Source organism: Pseudophryne corroboree, chromosome 3, assembly GCF_028390025.1.
Source record: "Pseudophryne corroboree isolate aPseCor3 chromosome 3, aPseCor3.hap2, whole genome shotgun sequence".
Lineage (NCBI taxonomy): Eukaryota > Metazoa > Chordata > Amphibia > Anura > Myobatrachidae > Pseudophryne > Pseudophryne corroboree.
This window is the reverse complement of record NC_086446.1, coordinates 646,963,131-646,976,675: the sequence shown is the minus strand read 5'-3', so window position 1 is coordinate 646,976,675 and position 13,545 is coordinate 646,963,131. Positions and strand designations below refer to the sequence as shown.

At 48.5% G+C, this 13,545-nt stretch overlaps 1 protein-coding gene across 3 annotated transcripts in view; it reads left to right on the top strand.

Annotated features, from left to right (window-relative positions):
- The window catches only part of CCDC6 (coiled-coil domain containing 6), a 162,948-nt gene that overhangs the window by 36,742 nt on the left and 112,661 nt on the right, over window positions 1-13,545 (top strand). The window lies entirely within an intron of this gene.

Here is a 13,545-nt window from a genome sequence, read left to right as displayed (position 1 = left end):
ACCACTGTGGACTTAAAATATCTCACATGGAAAATGGTAATGCTGTTAGCCCTGGCTTCAGCCAGGCGTGTCTCAGAATTGGCGGCTTTATCCTATAAAAGCCCTTACCTAATTTTTCATACGGACAGGGCAGAATTGAGGACTCGTCCTCAATTTCTCCCTAAGGTGGTTTCAGCTTTTCACTTGAACCAGCCTATTGTGGTGCCTGCGGCTACTAGGGACTTGGAGGATTCCAAGTTGCTGGACGTAGTCAGGGCCCTGAAAATGTATGTTTCCAGGACGGCTGGAGTCAGAAAATCTGATTCGCTGTTTATCCTGTATGCACCCAACAAGCTGGGTGCTCCTGCTTCTAAGCAGACGATTGCTCGTTGGATTTGTAGTACAATTCAGCTTGCACATTCTGTGGCAGGCCTGCCACAGCCAAAATCTGTAAAAGCCCATTCCACACGGAAAGTGGGCTCATCTTGGGCGGCTGCCCGAGGGGTCTCGGCTTTACAACTTTGCCGAGCAGCTACTTGGTCAGGGGCAAACACGTTTGCTAAATTCTACAAATTTGATACCCTGGCTGAGGAGGACCTGGAGTTCTCTCATTCGGTGCTGCAGAGTCATCCGCATTCTCCCGCCCGTTTGGGAGCTTTGGTATAATCCCCATGGTCCTTTCGGAGTCCCCAGCATCCACTAGGACGTTAGAGAAAATAAGAATTTACTTACCGATAATTCTATTTCTCATAGTCCGTAGTGGATGCTGGGTGCCCATCCCAAGTGCGGATTGTCTGCATTACTTGTACATAGTTATTATTACAAAATCGGGTTATTGTTGTTGTGAGCCATCTTTTCAGAGGCTCCTTCTGTTATCATGCTGTTAACTGGGTTCAGATCACAAGTTGTACGGTGTGATTGGTGTGGCTGGTATGAGTCTTACCCGGGATTCAAAATCCTTCCCTATTGTGTACGCTCGTCCGGGCACAGTATCCTAACTGAGGCTTGGAGGAGGGTCATAGGGGGAGGAGCCAGTGCACACCAGGTAGTCCTAAAGCTTTTTACTTTTGTGCCCAGTCTCCTGCGGAGCCGCTGTTCCCCATGGTCCTTTCGGAGTCCCCAGCATCCACTACGGACTATGAGAAATAGAATTATCGGTAAGTAAATTCTTATTTTTTTCATAGGGTAACGATCCACGTGGACTACGATTGGAATGGTAATCTGTGCTGAGCGAAGCGAGGCACCTTGCCCGAAGCTCACGAGCCATGCGAGGGGACACGTGCACTAATTAGGGTTCCCGGTCACACTACGAAGAAAACAACACAACCCCCCCCCCCCCTCATGTCGACCTTTTGACCTGTCGACCTAGTGACTGTCGACCTTCCAACCCTGTCGACCTAGTGACTGTCGACCTTCCAACCCTGTCGACCTAGTGACTGTCGACCTTCCAACCCTGTCGACCTAGTGACTGTCGACCTTCCAACCCTGTCGACCTTCCAACCCTGTCGACCTAGTGACTGTCGACCTATAGTGGTCGACCTAAACATTATCGACTTAGTGTCGATCTGTCCTGCGCTGTCAGTGAATTTTCGTATACACGGCAGCAGAGGGAGGAACTTGGAAGGGGAGGAGATAATCGAGAGTTCGTTCACTCCCGCCTCCCCTCACTGTCTGCTCCGCGCGCACACCGCCCCCTCTCCTGCCGGCGCCTTCCAACTTAGCCATGCCGGCCCCACCCCCTTCTGTTTGCACCGTGTGTGTGCAGCGGCGGCTGGATGTTTCCATGGTAACAGGCAGTGGCGGCTATCAGCGCTCCTCCCGTTGCAGCCCGGCCTGAGCACCAGCGGGTCCCAGCGTGAGCGCCGTCCGCCCAGTACTCCATGGCGTACAGTCAGGGGGATGGAAAGAAGGTGGTCTGCTGAAGGTAAGAGGAGAGCACAGCGCGCGGTCAGCACCTGCCAGCGGGAGGCTGCACAGCAGGGTAGTCCCCGGCAGGGGCGTAGCTATGCACATTGGGGCTCCATAGCACAGATAGTCAGCCCCCCACCCCCTAAAATCCTTGTAATATTAGTGTTATCCGTAGTAACTGCTAACATGGTATACAAGGGCTGTATAATACCGGCATCAACTCACAGATGCATACTATGTTCATTTGGCCCAGCCCAGAAGAGCTTCCAATCTACGTGCACAAAAATAAGTCCAGGTACGCAGTCTTGTACATGAGACCCCATAATGCTGCTGGTATAATGACCGTCAAGAAGCAAGGATAAAGCGCTCACAGATGGAATCTGTTGCACGTTCCGTAATGGTAGCACCGAAACATCAATTCCCTGGTCTCCTGCATCAGAAGGGACAACTAATCACCATGGAATAACAAAGTATCATGGAGTTAGTTGGGAATGTGGTCTGTCTTGCAGGATTGTGGTTTCTAATTCAATTTGACAGTTTATGGGGCACCCCCCCTCCCCCCAGAGTTAGGGTTACTCAGACATCCTCCCTCCACGCTGCGCTGCCCCCCCCCCCCCCCCACCCGTGGACTAACTGCAGCGGGTGTGGGGACTCACCAATGGGGCGCCGCTGCTCTCCCGGCCAGCTCCATCTACATGAAGAGGAGGTGGACGCTGAGAGGAGGAGTGGTGCCCGTGGTCCAGTGATGTCCCTGCAGACTCGGCCACGCCTCCTCCCAGCGTTAGGACTCAGGAGAGGTGTGGAGCCAGCCGGGGGAGCAGCAGCACAGCCAGCGCATTTCTACGGCACAAAAAGCAGCCAGCGGGGCTCAGCAGCAGGGGAAGGGCTGGGCCCCCAGAGCAACCGCATCCCCTGCACCTATGGTGGGATCAGTACTAAATCCCGGCGGCCGGAATCCCGACCACACAATCCCGACAGGGGTGGCGAGCGGAATGCAGCCCCTTGCGGGCTCGCTTCGCTCGCCATGCTGCAGGCACGGTGCCTCGCTACGCTCGGCACACTATTATATTCTAACTCTATGGGTGTCGTGGACACCCACGGAGGGAGAATATGTTGGGATTGTGGCGGTCGGGATTCCGGCGTCGGTATTTCGACTGCCGGGATTCCGGCCGGCGGCATCTTGACCGCATCCCCCTATGGTAGCTACGCCTATGGTTTCAGGCCTCTCCTGTACACCACCGTGCACCCGCTCCTCTGTGAGACCCAGGCTTCACCTGGCCCGGTCCTGCACTACAGGTGACAGAAAGAGGATGCTGGAGGATGTGCTATTGTTCCCGGGCTAAAATCCGGAGGCTGATGTCCTGTAATGCAGGGACGGTCGAGCCTCTGCCTGCCCACAGGTTCTCAGTGCCTTCCTCCAAAGTTTGTGTGCAGGATCCCTGGAGGTGGCTGCACCGTTCATAGCGTCCTCCTGGCTGCGCGATTGCTGTGACTGACAGTGTACTTTGTGGCCTCCTCCTTGTTCTGTGGCCTTAGCTAAAGTTGTTCTGAGGGAGTAGAGTACTTGTGTGACAAATTAAATCCTTATACATTACACTATGTTCCTGCAAACATTGCTTTTGCAGTGTCTTTACCGTAACTATCACTGATGTAACATAGTACTGGTCACCTAGAAATCTAAGTTGTTTTTTTTTGTTATTTTAGTCATACTGTATTGAATGATGGCATTAGCATATTATCAATGTACATTACTACCTCCTATCTTCTGAAAGTTTTATTATTTTGTATAAGTGCTCTACCTGGTCTGTATAATGTGCTCTACCTGGCGCAATGTGTGTAACGTGCTCTACCTGGCGCAATGTGTGTAACGTGCTCTGACTGGCGCAATGTGTGTAACGTGCTCTACCTGGCGCAATGTGTGTAACGTGCTCTACCTGGCGCAATGTGTGTAACGTGCTCTACCTGGCGCAATGTGTGTAACGTGCTCTACCTGGCGCAATGTGTGTAACGTGCTCTACCTGGCGCAATGTGTGTAACGTGCTCTACCTGGCGCAATGTGTGTAACGTGCTCTACCTGGCGCAATGTGTGTAACGTGCTCTACCTGGCGCAATGTGTGTAACGTGCTCTACCTGGCGCAATGTGTGTAACATGTATAGGAGGTCCTACCTGGTGCAGTGTGTACAAGCGGCACTACTATTGTGTGGCCATGCCCCTTCTCCACGAAAACATGAACCTACATTTTTGCTGCGAGCCTTTGGCGTGCACTGTCCATTCTTCACATTATAAGAGTGGGAGAACCACTTCAGTTTCTGCGAAAGGGCACCAAAATGTCTAGTTACAGCCCTGTTGCAGTGTGTCTTGTATGCTACACAGCCCAGTAGCACTGTCACCCCCCCCCCCCCTCCTCCTTGCAGCACTCTTGTAGTGTCATAATCAAGTCTCTGTTTTTATATTTGAATCATTAATAAGATTAATAAGAACCTTTATTCCAATGGAACCCAAAAAAGGACAGCCAGGACCCCAATTTTTAAAAGTGAGGGGTCCCTGGGACCCACTTTTTTTTGGGCTTAGCGCGATCACTGCATTGTACTTCTCAAAGCATGCAATATAAGCACTTTGTAGCACGCACTTTACTGTTGAGCATCTTCAAGTACTTGCCATCGAGCAATATCATGGGGATTCCTAATGTTGCTTTGAGTGTACAGTATGCAGCACTGCCTGTGAGACAGGGACCCCGCATTTCCTAGGCACAGTTATAGGCGTCACCATGGGGGAACCAAAATTCTGCACTTTCCTGGCTGGAACAGCACCGCATTTTAGAAGTTATGTACGGCCCCAGCTTTAAAGTTGCTTGCCCACCATTATTTGATTTATAACTTTTAATGATCGATTGCCAGCTCTAACACTGGTATTTGCAGCCAACAATTTAGAGGTGAAAGTATAGTTTAATATTTCATAGTCCGACAAGCCAGGGTAAAGTATATTCAGGACATTTAAAAATCTTAAAGCACAAAAGCAAGCATTGTCTGAATCAGTAGTCTGATCACCGCAGAACCAAACTGCTCGATCTGGCTTTACAGTGCAGTACGTTGCCAAATGCTATACGGTTAAAGTTTTACAGCACTCTATTGGTGCCAGATAGAATAGGGAGTATGCTGTTAATCATTGAACTGTTTACCAGATATAAACATAATTCCAAGCCGGTAGTCTTCAGGAGTTATAAAGTTGCCATTAGGATATGAGAAATGTTTACGCTGATGACAATTTAACTTTTTTTTTTTCCTTTTTTTCTTGCGTTCCTTGCTTTTGTAAGTCATGTTTTAAAACCAATGATGCAATAAACAGTTTACCTGGGCAGAGCAAAATGCTTTTTGCTGGGTAGTGCTTGTGTTCTCAGCAGCCTCTCTCCAGGATCAACCTCTATCAGGAACATAGAAACCGCATATGAGAACCACTCGGCCCATCAAGTCTGCCCATGGACATACAGACTAGGGTTCATTTTTTTGTTTGAGCCAATTGTGGGAGGAAACCCACGTAATGTACAAATGCCACACCGTGAGGGCCGTGGTGGTAATCAAACTCATGACCTCAGTGCTGTGAGGAAGTAATGCTAACCGTTACACCATCCGTACTGCCCACATAAGCCCTGTGGGTACTGCTGACTTTTCAGGAATACGGACAGCATGTGAGGGTCTGCTGAACCACGGGATCTAGCGTCTAAAGGCGTTACCTATACACATTTTTGGTGTGAAAATATTGTGTACTGTGCAATACTGTAATCGCCTACCTATTCAATCTATAATAATAATAATTTAATTTATATAGCGCTCTCTCCAACAGGACTTAAGAAGCTTTACAGACATCTGAGACATCTATCAATGTACATAATACAGAAGATTTACGTAATACAGCAGTAGACAAGCCACACAGACATAGAAAAAAAAACAAAAAACATTGAGCACACAGTAAGCATAATGCAGGATTGGTGTAGGCATCTTGGGTAATAACTTCCAAGGGTTGTGTATTCCACCTTCATAAGGTACCAGGTAAGGCAGCCATCTTGGGCGCAATGCATAGGATTACCCTGGGTGGAATAGTCTACCCCTAGAAGAGATAACACAAATTGGGAAGATTGCAGAGTCCTAACGTTCAGAGTAGGATCCTAACAAAACCACCAAGTCCGTATATTTTAAATCCCATCCAGAAGCGTACCAGATGAGGCAGCCATGTTGGGTGCACTACGAAGGTTACGCTGTGGGAGGTGAGCCATACAAGGGCCCAGTGCATATATGGGGAAACTGACACTTGTGTAGTAGTATGATGTACCCTGATGTAGGTCACAATGGCAAGATGTGCAATCGGTGGAGGTACACATTACATGAAAAGCACAGTGAAGTAGAAGAAAGGAAAAAATAAATAACTGGGTAAAAAAACATTTGCAGGTAACCAGTGGCAGAAGGAAAATTGGGATAACATTATTTTGATAAAATCATAGTGCGGGTGGATATGAGAATCAAGAAGAAAGCCATACTTAGCCATTAGTTGCCACGATGTGCGGTCTGTTAACTAGCGCTGGCTGTTGAGTGTTGTGGCTAAGTTTAACAGGTCACGGCGCTGGCTATGCTACAAATTATGTTGCACGGTACAGCTTCATATCCTTTGTAAAGGGACAAATAATGTTATTTCCTTTACTAAAAATTTTTGATATATGAAAAATCCATCCTTCTGATGGGTATCCTATTAGCAGCAAAAATATGGCAATGTATCGTGTGTCAACTTTTCACATCTACTGTATCGCACGAGAGTTGCAGCGAAAAAACTTTATCGGGGTATGCGCACTCCCGTTTCTCTAACGTCCTAAGTGGATGCTGGGGACTCCGTAAGGACCATGGGGAATAGCGGCTCTGCAGGAGACTGGGCACAAAAGTAAAAGCTTTAGGACTACCTGGTGTGCACTGGCTCCTCCCCCTATGACCCTCCTCCAAGCCTCAGTTAGATTTTTGTGCCCGAACGAGAAGGGTGCACACTAGGTGGCTCTCCTGAGCTGCTTAGTGAAAAGTTTAGTTTTAGGTTTTTTATTTTCAGTGAGACCTGCTGGCAACAGGCTCACTGCACCGAGGGACTAAGGGGAGAAGAAGCGAACTCACCTGCGTGCAGAGTGGATTGGGCTTCTTAGGCTACTGGACATTAGCTCCAGAGGGACGATCACAGGCCCAGCCATGGATGGGTCCCAGAGCCGCGCCGCCGGCCCCCTTACAGAGCCAGAAGACTGAAGAGGTCCGGGAAATCGGCGGCAGAAGACGTCCTGTCTTCAATAAGGTAGCGCACAGCACCGCAGCTGTGCGCCATTGCTCTCAGCACACTTCACACTCCGGTCACTGAGGGTGCAGGGCGCTGGGGGGAGGGGGCGCCCTGAGACGCAATAAAAACACCTTAGATGGCTAAAAATACATCACATATAGCTCCTGGGCTATATGGATGCATTTAACCCCTGCCAGTTTTTCCTTAAAAAAGCGGGAGAAAGGCCGCCGAGAAGGGGGCGGAGCCTATCTCCTCAGCACACAAGCGCCATTTTCCCTCACAGCTCCGTTGGAGGGAAGCTCCCTGACTCTCCCCTGCAGTCCTGCACTACAGAAACAGGGTAAAACAAGCGAGGGGGGGCACTAAATTTGGCAGATTAATAATACAGCAGCTATATAAGGGAAAAACACTTATATAAGGTTATCCCTGTATATATATATATATATATATAGCGTTCTGGTGTGTGCTGGCAAACTCTCCCTCTGTCTCCCCAAAGGGCTAGTGGGGTCCTGTCCTCTATCAGAGCATTCCCTGTATGTGTGCTGTGTGTCGGTACGTTGTGTCGACATGTATGAGGAGGAAAATGGTATGGAGGCCTAGCAATTGCCTGTAATAGTGATGTCACCCCCTAGGGAGTCGACACCTGACTGGATGGTCGTATGGAAGGAATTACGTGATAGCGTCAGCACTTTACAAAAGACTGTTGACGACATGAGATAGCCGGAAAAACAGTTAATACCTGTCCAGGCATCTCAAACACCGTCAGGGGCTCTAAAGCGCCCGTTACCTCAGATGGTCGACACAGACCCAGACACGGACACTGACTCCAGTGTCGACGGTGAGGAAACAAACGTATTTTCCAGTAGGGCCACACGTTACATGATCACGGCAATGAAGGAGGTTTTGAACATTTCTGATACTACAAGTACCACAAAAAAGGGTATTATGTGGGGTGTGAAAAAACTACCCGTAGTTTTTCCTGAATCAGATGAATTAAATGAGGTGTGTGATGAAGCGTGGGTTTCCCCCGATAAAAAAACTGCTAATTTCTAAAAAATTATTGGCATTATACCCTTTCCCGCCAGAGGTTAGGGCGCGTTGGGAAACACCCCCTAGGGGTAGATAAGGCGCTCACACGCTTATCAAAACAAGTGGCGTTACCGTCTCCGGATACGGCCGCCCTCAAGGAGCCAGCTGATAGAAAGCTGGAAAATATCCTTAAAAGTATATACACACATACTGGTGTTATACTGAGACCAGCAATCGCCTCAGCCTGGATGTGCAGTGCTGGGGTGGCTTGGTCGGATTCCCTGACTGAAAATATTGATACCCTGGACAGGGACAGTATATTATTGACTATAGAGCATTTAAAGGATGCATTTCTATATATGCGAGATGCACAGAGGGATATTTGCACTCTGGCATCAAGAGTAAGTGCGCTGTCCATTTCTGCCAGAAGAGGGTTATGGACGCGACAGTGGTCAGGTGATGCGGATTCCAAACGGCATATGGAAGTATTGCCGTATAAAGGGGAGGAGTTATTTGGGGTCGGTCTATCGGACCTGGTGGCCACGGCAACGGCTGGGAAATCCACCTTTTTACCCCAGGTCACCTCTCAGCAGAAAAAGACACCGTCTTTTCAGGCTCAATCCTTTCGTCCCCATAAGGGCAAGCGGGCAAAAGGCCACTCATATCTGCCCCGGGGCAGAGGAAGGGGAAAAAGACTGCAGCAGGCAGCCTCTTCCCAGGAACAGAAGCCCTCCCCCGCTTCTGCCAAGTCCTCAGCATGACGCTGGGGCCTTACAAGCGGACTCAGGTACGGTGGGGGGTCGTCTCAAGAATTTCAGCGCGCAGTGGGCTCACTCGCAAGTGGACCCCTGGATCCTGCAGGTAGTATCTCAGGGGTACAAATTGGAATTCGAGACGTCTCCCCCTCGCCGATTCCTGAAGTCTGCTTTACCAACGTCTCCCTCCGACAGGGAGGCGGTATTGGAAGCCATTCACAAGCTGTATTCCCAGTAGGTGATAATCAAGGTACCCCTCCTACAACAGGGAAAGGGGTATTATTCCACGCTGTTTGTGGTACCGAAGCCGGACGGCTCGGTGAGACCTATTTTAAATCTGAAATCCTTGAACACTTACATACAAAGGTTCAAATTCAAGATGGAGTCACTCAGAGCAGTGATAGCGAACCTGGAAGAAGGGGACTATATGGTGTCTCTGGACATCAAGGATGCTTACCTCCATGTCCCAATTTGCCCTTCTCACCAAGGGTACCTCAGGTTTGTGGTACAGAACTGTCACTATCAGTTTCAGACGCTGCCGTTTGGATTGTCCACGGCACCCCGGGTCTTTACCAAGGTAATGGCCGAAATGATGATTCTTCTTCGAAGAAAAGGCGTCTTAATTATCCCTTACTTGGACGATCTCCTGATAAGGGCAAGGTCCAGGGAACAGTTAGAGGTCGGAGTAGCACTATCTCAAGTAGTGCTACGACAGCACGGGTGGATTCTAAATATTCCAAAATCGCAGCTGATTCCGACGACACGTCTGCTGTTCCTAGGGATGATTCTGGACACAGTCCAGAAAAAGGTGTTTCTCCCGGAGAAGAAAGCCAGGGAGTTATCCGAGCTAGTCAGGAACCTCCTAAAACCAGGCCAAGTGTCAGTGCATCAATGCACAAGGGTCCTGGGAAAAATGGTGGCTTCTTACGAAGCGATTCCATTCGGCAGATTCCACGCAAGAACTTTTCAGTGGGATCTGCTGGACAAATGGTCCGGATCGCATCTTCAGATGCATCAGCGGATAACCCTGTCTCCAAGGACAAGGGTGTCTCTCCTGTGGTGGTTGCAGAGTGCTCATCTTCTAGAGGGCCGCAGATTCGGCATTCAGGACTGGGTCCTGGTGACCACGGATGCCAGCCTGAGAGGCTGGGGAGCAGTCACACAGGGAAGAAATTTCCAGGGCTTGTGGTCAAGCCTGGAGACATCACTTAACATAAATATGCTGGAGCTAAGAGCCATCTGCAATGCTCTGAGCCTAGCAAGACCTCTGCTTCAAGGTCAGCCGGTGCTGATCCAGTCGGACAACATCACGGCAGTCGCCCACGTAAACAGACAGGGCGGCACAAGAAGCAGGAGGGCAATGACAGAAGTTGCAAGGATTCTTCGCTGGGCAGAAAATCATGTGATAGCACTGTCAGCAGTGTTCATTCCGGGTGTGGACAACTGGGAAGCAGACTTCCTCAGCAGACACGACCTCCACCCGGGGGAGTGGGGACTTCACCCAGAAGTCTTCCACATGATTGTGAACCGTTGGGAAAAACCAAAGGTGGACATGATGGCGTCCCGCCTCAACAAAAAACTAGACAGATATTGCGCCAGGTCAAGGGACCCTCAGGCAATAGCTGTGGACGCTCTGGTAACACCATGGGTGTACCAGTCAGTGTATGTGTTCCCTCCTCTGCCTCTCATACCCAAGGTACTGAGGATCATAAGAAGGAGAGGAGTAAGGACTATACTCGTGGCTCCGGATTGGCCAAGAAGGACTTGGTACCCGGAACTTCAAGAGATGCTCACAGAGGACCCGTGGCCTCTACCTCTAAGAAAGGACCTGCTCCAGCAGGGACCCTGTCTCTTCCAAGACTTACCGCGGCTGCGTTTGACGGCATGGCGGTTGATCGCCGGATCCTGAAGGAAAAAGGCATTCCGGATGAAGTCATCCCTACCCTGATCAAAGCCTGAAGGATGTAACCGTACAACATTATCACCGTATTTGGCGTAAATATGTTGCGTGGTGCGAGGCCAGGAAGGCCCCTACAGAGGAATTTCAACTGGGTCGTTTCCTGCATTTCCTACAAACAGGACTGTCTATGGGCCTAAAATTAGGGTCCATTAAGGTTCAGATTTCGGCCCTGTCGATTTTCTTCCAAAAAGAACTGGCTTCAGTTCCTGAAGTACAGACGTTTGTCAAGGGGGTACTGCATATACAACCTCCTTTTGTACCTCCAGTGGCACCTTGGGATCTAAATGTAGTTTTGGGATTCCTAAAATCACATTGGTTTGAACCACTTTCCACTGTGGACTTAAAATATCTCACATGGAAAGTGGCAATGCTGTTAGCCCTGGCTTCAGCCAGGCGTGTCTCAGAATTGGCGGCTTTATCCTATAAAAGCCCTTACCTAATTTTTCATACGGACAGGGCAGAATTGAGGACTCGTCCTCAATTTCTCCCTAAGGTGGTTTCAGCATTTCACTTGAACCAGCCTATTGTGGTGCCTGCGGCTACTAGGGACTTGGAGGACTCCAAGTTGCTGGACGTAGTCAGGGCCCTGAAAATATATGTTTCCAGGACGGCTGGAGTCAGAAAATCTGAGTCGCTATTTATCCTGTATGCACCCAACAAGCTGGGTGCTCCTGCTTCTAAGCAGACTATTGCTCGCTGGATTTGTAGTACAATTCAGCTTGCACATTCTGTGGCAGGCCTGCCACAGCCAAAATCTGTAAATGCCCATTCCACAAGGAAGGTGGGCTCATCTTGGGCGGCTGCCCGAGGGGTCTCGGCTTTACAACTTTGCCGAGCAGCTACTTGGTCAGGGGCAAACACGTTTGCTAAATTCTACAAATTTGATACCCTGGCTGAGGAGGACCTGGAGTTCTCTCATTCGGTGCTGCAGAGTCATCCGCACTCTCCCCCCTGTTTGGGAGCTTTGGTATAATCCCCATGGTCCTTACGGAGTCCCCAGCATCCACTTAGGACGTTAGAGAAAATAAGAATTTACTTACCGATAATTCTATTTCTCATAGTCCGTAGTGGATGCTGGGCGCCCATCCCAAGTGCGGATTGTCTGCAATACTTGTACATAGTTATTGTTACAAAAATCGGGTTATTATTGTTGTGAGCCATCTTTTCAGAGGCTCCTCTGTTATCATGCTGTTAACTGGGTTCAGATCACAGGTTGTACGGTGTGATTGGTGTGGCTGGTATGAGTCTTACCCGGGATTCAATATCCTTCCTTATTGTGTACGCTCGTCCGGGCACAGTATCCTAACTGAGGCTTGGAGGAGGGTCATAGGGGGAGGAGCCAGTGCACACCAGGTAGTCCTAAAGCTTTTACTTTTGTGCCCAGTCTCCTGCGGAGCCGCTATTCCCCATGGTCCTTACGGAGTCCCCAGCATCCACTACGGACTATGAGAAATAGAATTATCGGTAAGTAAATTCTTATTTTTTTGCACCTATCACAAAATCGCAAAAACGGGTTTCACATGATTATTCTAGCCGGCAAAACCAGAGATGGTTATAGGAGAAAATGGGAAAATCTGCCTGACCCTAAAAGGAACCATACTAATAGAGTGGCTGTTAAATGCATTTTTTTTTTTTTAAATGTGAAGAAATTATACAACTTTTTTTCCCAGCAAAATAAGTGCTCTCATTAAATTAGGGGTACATAAAAATGGGTGTAAGTATGTATTTGGCTAATTTATAGGCGCTTAAAAAAAACAAAAAAGACGACTCCTACCTGCAAGCCTGAAAACACTTGCACCACTCGTAAAGCACCCCAATATACCTGTCCCTTACCCTTTAAACCAATTTCCATAACTTCTCATGTTTTGACCCCAAAAATAACGACATTATTGGCCAGTTAAAAATAAATAAAAACTAAGTGTCTAATTAGTCATTCTGCGGGGTGTCCCAGGGGTTCTGAACCAAAACCTAATATTTTGACCTTACAATAGGGATTTTACATTACTTAGCACATGCTCAGAGATGGTGAAAGCATTTTTGCAGTAAAACCTATGTACTTTTTACCAATAGCTTTTTACATCTAATTGGATACAGTTTTCGCAATTGCAATAAAAAGCACTGTTTTTATTTCAAAATCATGTTTTCACGGTTAATAGGATACCCCCTTGTCTGTTGGTTAATTCTAGAATAGTTTGCCTAGAGAGTTTCTGTCCCATAATTCGTTTTTCTTCTCTTAAACGCCTTGGGGGGAATTCAGTTGTAATTTTCTAGCTCTCGTGCCAGTTCTCCCATCTAAAGTGATGGGGCAAAATTCAATTGTTTGTGCCGTGAGTTACTGGGAGCCTATGAGCCTATGCCGCGCCCAAATGTGCCTGGTTGGTACGCCTACGGTGGCTCAACCTGCGCAAAGTACTGGGCCCGCTGTATTTGGGCCTTTTATGTCTTCTTACCACCTGAGGAGGTGGGGGAGAGAGCTTGGAAAACCGCATTGGATACAGTATGAATTTCCCTTTAATAAGCACATGTAATGAAATACAATTGTGGAGTGTCATTTATTGGACACCTCTTATTTTGGTTACTGGCTAAATGTATGTATTCTGAAAGAGAAAGTT